We start from the raw sequence: 9,300 nt of genomic DNA on the forward strand, positions 1-9,300 counted from the left end.
TAGCTAGTGGTCCATCTTTAACAATAGAGCTTGCAGTCAGCAGTGTCACTCAGGAGATAGTGCGTGCTGTGTGCCTGCTCTGTACCCAGTACATACCGCTATTATCCACCTACATAGCTGTTCTCTATTTGGGCCCGATTGACATCTGCTGGAGTTATTGGAAGTTGTGTGTGCTTCCAGCACAGCACAGTATACATCTGTATATACCCCTTTAACTCTGCTGTTTTCTGGTTATTGTCTGCGTGCCCTGACCGCAGTATACACCGTGATATTCACCTCACCTATATAGCTAGTGGTCCATCTTTAACAATAGAGCTTGCAGTCAGCAGTGTCACTCAGGAGATAGTGCGTGCTGTGTGCCTGCTCTGTACCCAGTACATACCGCTATTATCCACCTACATAGCTGTTCTCTATTTGGGCCCGATTGACATCTGCTGGAGTTATTGGAAGTTGTGTGTGCTTCCAGCACAGCACAGTATACATCTGTATATACCCCTTTAACTCTGCTGTTCTATAAAAAAGGCATCTGCAGGAGTTAGTGGGTGTTGTGTGCCTCCAGCACAATATAAACTACCCAACTACTGTTTTACCCAACTCCCTTCAGGCCATTACCATGTCTGGAAGGCCAGCAAGGAGAGGCAGACAGGCGCGAGCCGATAAAAGAGGGCAAGCAGGCTCTGTGTCTAGAGACAACAGTGCTGGTCGGGGACGCGGTGCATTGTCATCAGCACGTGGCCATGGGACATGCTTGTCCTTCTTTTCTGCAGCTGGACATGTTGAACCGCAACATGCCAACGACTTGGTAGAGTGGATGACCAAGCCCTCTTCATCCTCCTCATCCTCTCTCACCCAGTCTCAGGGTAGTAGAAAAGCAGCTGCTAACACATCGTCGTCCCTCCTCTCAATGTCATCATCAGTGACTCCTTCCCTAGACCCACCACGTCCTCCTGAGGAGTCTCCTGAACTCTTTGAGCACAGTGTTGGGTACATGCTCCAGGAGGATGCCCAGTGTTTGGTGGGCTCTGATGATGACACTCAGCTAGAGGCAGTAGCGTGAGCGCAGAGAGAGGGGATGCTCAAGAAGGACAGCAATCTGGCAGTCATGTTCCACAAGCTGCAGCATACTGCCAGGTTTGCTACAGCGATGAAGAGGGAGGGGATGATGAGGGCACTGACTCCACGTGGGTGCCTGGAAGGAGGGAGGAGGAGGAGGAGGAGGAGGAGGCACATGTCCAACGAGGCAGGATGCCCTCCGGGGGCCAGCTTAGGGGCAGCACACCGACTGAATCACACCGCAGAGCTCCGCCTGCGCAGAGCGCTTCCTCTGCGCGTTATTCTAAAAGTTCTTTGGTGTGGGCCTTTTTTGAGACGAGTGCATCAGATCGCACCGCTGCTATTTGCAACATATGTCTTAAGCGTATCTCACGTGGCCAAAACATCAGCCGCTTGGGCACCACATGCTTGACCAGACATATGTTGACCTGCCATGCAGCTCCTTGGCAAGCATACCTCAAAGACCCACACCAAAGAACAAAGCGGACCTCTCCTTGCTCCTCATCAGCTGGCATCTCCAACCCCACTAGACCTTCAGTCCTCTCTGAAACCTGCTCTGAGAGGAATGAAGGTGTAGAATTAGGTGTGTCACAGCCAAGTGCTTCCGGGAACTCTGCTAGTGGTACATCCACGTCCGATTATAGCAGACAAATGTCCCTGCCCCAGCTGCTGGACCGGCGGAAGAAATTTACTCCCAGCCATCCACATGCCCAGCGGTTGAATGCTAGCTTGGCTAAATTGCTAGCACTTCAAATGCTGCCTTTTCAGTTGGTAGACTCGGCCCCCTTCCGTGAGTTTGTACAATGTGCGGTTCCTCAGTGGCAGGTCCCCAAACGCCACTTTTTCTCACGGAAGGCAATTCCGGCTCTCTACCGGCATGTGGAAGGCAATGTCCTTGCCTCGCTGGACAGGGCGGTCAGCGGTAAGGTGCATATTACCGCTGACTCATGGTCCAGCAGGCATGGACAGGGACGTTACCTGTCTTTCACGGCCCATTGGGTCACTCTTCTGGCTGCTGGGAAGGATGCAGGACAAGGTACAGTAGTATTGGAGGTTGTTCCGCCACCACGCCTCCAAAATGCTACTATTGGTTGTGACACACCTCTCTCCTCCACCCCCTCCTCTTCTTCTTCCTCCATGGCCTCTTCCAGTGCTCTGTCCTCAGAACCAGCGGTGCTCCGTAGGCGTTGCAGGGGCTACGCAAGTACGCAGGCAAAACGATGCCATGCCGTGCTTGTGCTGGTTTGTTTGGGGGACAGGAGCCACACTGGGGCGGATGTTTTGTCAGCTCTGCAGGGGCAGGCCGAGAGGTGGTTGACGCCACGCCAGCTTAAGCCAGGAATGGTGGTTTGCGACAATGGCACCAACCTCCTCTCCGCCCTCCGACAGGGACAACTGACCCATGTGCCCTGTGTAGCTCACGTCCTTAACCTGGTGGTGCAGCGGTTCTTGGGCAGGTACCCCGGCTTACAGGATGTCCTGAAGCAGGCCAGGAAAGTCTGTGTGCATTTCCGCCGATCATTTAATGCCTGTGCTCGGCTGGCTGAGCTGCCCAAGAACCGCCTTATATTTGACATGCCCACCAGGTGGAACTCAACGTTGGCCATGCTGCATCGGTTGCAAACACAGCAGAGGGCCATCAATGAGTACCTGTGCGACTACGGCACCAGGACAGGGTCAGGGGAGCTTGGTTTTTTCTCACCACGCCAGTGGGGCATGATCAGGGATGCATGCACTGTCCTGTCACCGTTTGAGGAGGCCACAAGGATGGTGAGCAGTGACGGTGCATGCATCAGTGACACTGTACCTCTCGTCCACCTGTTGGAGCATACGCTGCGTGGAATAATGGACAGGGCACTTGAGGCAGAACAGAGGCAGGAAGAGGAGGACTTCCTTGCCTCTCAAGGCCCCCTTTATCCAGACAGTGTTCCGGCTGTCCCACCCATCACACAGGACGAGGAGGAGGAGGAGGAGGATGATTGTGTCAGCATGGAGATGGAGGCCGGCACTCAGCATCGGCAGCAGCAGCAGTCTTGTAGGGATGATTTACAGTCCCAAGAAACCCGTGGACTTGTACCTGGCTGGGAGGAGGTAGCTGCGGATCATGTTGTCCTTAGTGGCCCAGAGGACTCCGGACCGAATGCCTCAGCTAATCTACGCTGCATGGCCTCCCTGATCCTGCAAAACCTGTGGAAGGATCCTCGTATTCTTCGGATCAAGGAGAGGGACCATTACTGGCTGGCCACTCTCCTTGATCCACGGTACAAGGGTAAGGTTGCCGACCTTATCTTGCTGTCGCAGAGGGAGCAGGGGGTTAGACATCTCCGGGAGGCCTTGCAGAAAGGTCTGTGCAACGCGTTCCCAGAGACTGGGAGGTTACAAACTCCTGGTTCTGGACAACGTGTTGCTGAGGCATCGGTCAGATGGAGCGGTGGAGAAGGTGGCCGTCTGACCGATGTGTTCAGACAACTTTTTAGTCCGCAGCCCCAAGGTATGATCGGTTCCAGCAACCATCACCAGCATCTGATTTACATGGTGCAGGAATACCTAGGTGCAAGGTCAGACTTGGACACCTTTCCCACCGAAAATCCTCTGGCTTACTGGTTCTTGAGGATCACTGGCCAGAGCTTGCACAGTATGCAATTGAGCTACTGGCTTGTCCTGCATCCAGCGTTCTTTCGGAACGCACCTTCAGTGCTGCTGGTGGCTTTGTTACCGATCATAGGGTGTGCCTGTCCACCGACTCGGTTGATCGACTGACTTTCATAAAGATTAATCAGTCTTGGATCACCCACAGCTACCAAGCACCTGAAGCTGATGTAACCGAATATTTTTTTTAAAAAATATCACATCCCTTCAAGACTGCCTATGCTGATGCTGAGTGACTGTCCTGTTATGTTGATTGTCTATCCTCTTCCTCCTCTGCTGATATGTTGGAAGAACATTTTTGGTTCTGGGTGATGCCACCAGCCCAATTTTTCAGCCCCTGTTTAACATGGGCGTTTAATTACAATTTTTGATGCAATTCTTTGCAGCAGGGCTCATTCCTGCACTACAAATAGAGTATATGGGAGAGGTTGCAGTGTCGTGGCACCAGCACCAGTGCCTAAAGCCCAATTTTTCAGCCCCTGTTTAACAAGGGCATGTAATTACAATTCTTGATATAATATTTCACAGCAGGGCCCGTTCCTGTGCCCACCGAGAGTAATTGTGAGGACATATAGTGTTGTGGCACCAGCACCACCAGCACCACAACCACCAAAGGCCCATTTTTTCTACCACTGTTCAACAATGGCATGTAATTACAATTCTTGATATAATCGTTCACAGCAGGGCTCTCCAGCACCCACCAAGAGTCACTTTGAGGGCTTACAATGTTGTGGCAACACCAACACCTTTCCGCCATTTCTGCAGAGCATATAGGGCAGGCCCCTACTTTCAAACATCCAACTTACAAAAGACGGGCGTCAAAACAAATTATACAGGGGTGATAACCCTTCCCTATGTTTTCCAAAAAGCTTAAAAATAGATTTTTTGACTGGAGCTACACTTTAAATATGTACCAGTTGAAAATTACAAACAGATTCTACTTAACACAACAAACCTACACAGTCCCTGTCTTGTTTGCACCGCCTGTATACTGCTGTTCTGAGTATATAGGGCCTGGGGGCTCCACGCCTTTCCTTTTTTTAATATGGATTGGGTAGGGGGTTCCCCTTAATATCAGTACAAGACCCAAAGGGGCTGGTAATGGGCAGGGGGGGCTACCCATGCCATTTTTCTCAATGATTTTCATCCATATTGCCGGAACCATATATTGCATTAAAACTGCAAGCAGTTTTAAATGACTTTTTTTTCCGTTAAATGTCATTTTGTGCAGGGACTGTTCTAAAGACGGGGAACACATGGCACTTCACAGGCATACTATAGACACCCCCAGGCACGATATTTAAAGGAATATTTCACTTTTTTTTTCACTTTAATCGTCATTAAAATCAGTGCTCCCGAAAAAACGGCTGTTTTTAAAAACATTTTATCCATTGACCCATGTCCCCTGGGGCAGGAGCCAGGTCCCCAAACCCTTTTTAGGTCAATATCTTGCATATTAGCCATTAAAATTAGTACTTTTTATTTTGAACCTTCGAGTCCCATAGACTTCAATGGGGTTCTAAAGTTCGTACGAATTTGGGGTCCGTTCGAAAGTTCTGGTGCGAACCGAACCGGGGGGTGTTTGGCTCATCTCTACTCCTCATGGTTCTCAACCTGAATAGGGTGAGGACGTGGCACAGAAGTGGTAAATTGGTTACAGACCAACGGTTTCAATAAGGAGACATGAAACACATTTGAGATGCGCATACTAGGAGGAAGGTCCAACGCGTAAGCTACTGGGTTAATCTTGCGAAGGATACGGAAAGGCCCAATAAACCAAGGTGCAAACTTCAGTGAGGGAACACGAAGCCGGAGGTTGCGAGATGACAGCCAGACCCTGTCCCCAACCTGGTAGGAAGGCACAGGCAGGCGTCTGCGGTCAGCATGGAGTCTGTACCTATCATTAGCATGACGCAAAGCCTCCTGGACTTGTACCCAAGTGGAACGAAGACCACGGAGATGCTCCTCTAATGCAGGAATACTATGCGGAACAAACGAGTCAGGCAACATGGAAGGTTGGAAACCATAATTCGCCATAAATGGAGACAATCGGGAGGCAGAATTCAAGGCACTGTTGTGAGCAAACTCTGCCCAAGGTAATAGGTCAGACCAGTTGTTATGATGGTCAGAAATATAGCAATGTAGGAATTGCTCCGAGGACTGATTGGCTCATTCTGTGGCCCCATTAGACTGCAGGTGATACACAGAAGAGAACGCAAGCTAGATTCCCAACTGTGCACAAAAGGCTCGCCAGAACCGGGAGACAAACTGACTGCCCCTGTGCGAGAGAATCACCTTGGGTAGCCCATGTAAGCGAAAGATGTCCCGAGCAAAAATGGAAGCCAGTTGCTTAGAGGTGGGCAACTTCTTAAGTGGAATACAATGACACATCTTTGAGAACCGGTCAACCACCATAAGGATAACAGTGTTGCCTTGGGAGTTGGGCAACTCTACAATGAAATCCATAGACAGGTGAGTCCAGGGCCTCTCTTCATTGGGTATGGGTTGTAGGAGGCCCACTGGAAGGTGTCGTGGAGTCTTACTCTGAGCACACACGGGACAGGCAGCTAAAAAGGCAGTAACATCAGCCCGTAGACTAGGCCACCAGAATTGTTGGGAAATGGCCCAAATGAGTTGATTCTTCCCAGGATGGCCAGCTGCCTTGGGAGAATGGTAAGTCTGGAGCACAGCAGTATGGAGACTCTCAGGGACAAAGCAGCGGTCACAAGGTTTATCAGGAGGAGCATGGACCTGAGCAGCAAGAATTTTGTCACCCAAAGGAGAAGACTGATGCGAACCGTAGCCAAGATATGATCAGGAGGAATCATAGGAATCGGAACCGACTCTGACTTGGAAGTGGAGAAAAATTGACGTGACGGCCAGAAGGGATATCAGCAAGCCAGTCTTTAAACAAACCGCAGGAGATGGTTTTAGTGATGTGACCAAGGTGAAGGCAGAGGTGAAGTGAGCTGGAAGGCTTTAAGAAGGCAGGTCAGAAGAGCATCATCAGGAACAGCTGGTAACTGTGGAGAGAGAAGAGAGCTGGCAATTAGCTGACAGCCCAGAGAAGGAAGGGCTAAGCCAGCCCTGACAGAAAGATGGAATACAGAGAGCATTGACCGTGTGGCGGCACACATAAGGATAAGGTTTTGGTCTTTGCGGGTGAAGGAAGTATCCTTCGATATGGAAGAGTTCGGGACCCATCGGTGGTATGGGTCCCGTTAGTGGTATTCCAGCTAACTGTGGTTTAGCTGGAATTTGGTTAATGGGTGCACTGCAGTCAGAGTTTGGTTGTCTCCCAGCTAGCATGTCAGCTGGAGGCCTATTTAAGTTTAAGGTACTGCAGTGCCAGATTGGATCATGTGACAAGCTTGAGGTTTTCCTGCAAAGACTAACGCAAGTATGTAACTGATGGGTGGTGATGTAACAGTTGTTTTAAAAAGTTATGTAAATTTACTTGCGTGTTAATAAAAAATGGCTGCTACGGACAATATTTACTCCAGCTTGGTGTGGTCTCCATTCATGTGGAAGGTAAAGCAGAGCTGGGTATTGGTCTGGCAGAGTTGGTTTATTATGCAGCATCTGTTATATACTACTTACTCACTCCAAACCATTAAATTGATAGTCTCTATCCAATTCTTCACAGTTGGGAGGGGACTGCGCCTGCCATTTCTGTGCTATTAATTTCCTCGCTTGAAACAGGCATCTCAATACTGCTACAGTAACATCGGATGGAACTCTATCTACCTCCAAGCTCCCTAATAGGCATGCCTTAGCCTCAGGCTCTAATGTAGTCCTGAAGGTTTTGTTTATCCTCTCAACTATCTCCACCCAGTATCTAAATAACTTTGAACACTTCCACACCATGTAAAAAAAAGACACTTGACACAGATAATTTTAGTGCACACAAACAACAATATATTAACCAGTTTTTAGTCAAATATAATAGATGAGGTTGTGTCGAGTAAATAGATATCAAATATGTGAAGGCTTAAAATCATCTGCCAAACAACAACAAAGAAAAATTTCCCAGCTCAACTTACCAGCCAACCTGAAACAAATTGAATTATCCCATCTAACAGTTTACATCAAAAACAGGGGATTCGTTTGCACACATTTCTTTGCAACTACATGCGTAAGCTGCGCAGGCCACGTCACGGCACCCCAGTGTTATCTACAGTTCTAACTCTATACATTTTGAGAGCCTCCATAGTAGCAGCACATATATAAGGCAAATGCAGGCATCACCCCGGTTAGGGTTGCCACCTTTTCTTCAAGCCAAACCCGAACGTGTTAATGGTGCACGGCTCCTCGCTTGTTTAACTCAACCCTTTCAACTGAATGGGGCTGGGCTGCAACTGTGGCATGGGATTTTAGGGGTTTAAAACATGACATTGTCATTGTATAACATTGTATATTAGACAAAACAACCTTAGGAAGTTTGCGAGATTGTAGAGACCTTGGTTGGAGGAGATGGGATGCCCCCTATGAGGGGTTGGGGGGGGCTGGGGAGAGTCCCTCCCCCGCTCCCCACCATACAGAGTTAGCAATAGTTTTGTTTTCATTCAGGACAATAAAACACATCCTGGGATAGCTGCCTTTCAGTTTACTGAATGCTTTGAGTCAGATTTTAATAACTGCCATTAGGGGTCAGGTACATTATATTTAATATACACTTTTTATTTCTATATATTATTGTGTTAAGTTTCCTCTGCAAACAACAAAATGATATCTAGAAGTAGCTGATTAACATAAATCTGTTAGAATCATTTTACTTAGATTCTAATTTCTCTTTCACGCATATAGCATTGTTTTGCCAGTAGATGGCGAAACTGTCACATTTATTGAAAAGCCAAAAAAGTAATAGCAATAGTTATAAAAATGTATTAGTGGAAAAACACAAAAAATGTTTTTTTTCCCTTATTGGTTCCTTATAGAAAATCATTAAATTGAATATATTTATTGAAATATTTGTCTCAAAAAAAGTATTGATGGTTATTACTAAAATATTTTTAATAATAAGGGACTTGAAGGACTCTCATACAAAAAGTCATACATATATCATTGTATAATATAAAATAGGATGACTTGCTAGAAGCTTTGTTTATCTGTGCTACCACTGGCACAGTTTTGTTAGACGAGTACATGACACTTAACCTTTGTACAAGTCAAACATTTTAATAATCACCTTCTATGATTTCTATGGAACAAGCCAAATTTGTTTAATTAGCAAAGTGAAATGTTTAGCTCTCACTTATAATAGCATTTCCATGACATAAGCTGGATACCTAATCACAGACAAACCATTAAGAACTGTTTCATGTTGCCCTTTGTTTCCAAGGAAAAAATACATAAACCAAATGAACGGAAAATCAATGTCTTTATTAATATGCTATGTTACAGTTCAACAAAACTTGACTGATTTGTAAGCTGTTGTGTTAAGAGAATCTGTCACAGTAATGATTTACATAGTGTCTTATACAGTATGTATGTCCTGAAAACCATGAAGAATGTTTGAAAACCCTAGTTCTGCGATCATGACAACTGAAAGTTTATAGGAGTTTGCCATGTTCGAGACCCACAGTCTGAAGTGAAGCA

This window comes from Lithobates pipiens, unplaced genomic scaffold (genome assembly GCF_037356315.1).
Source record: "Lithobates pipiens isolate NorthernLeopardFrog02 unplaced genomic scaffold, aLitPip1_a1.2 Scaffold_18, whole genome shotgun sequence".
Classification (NCBI taxonomy): Eukaryota; Metazoa; Chordata; class Amphibia; order Anura; family Ranidae; genus Lithobates; species Lithobates pipiens.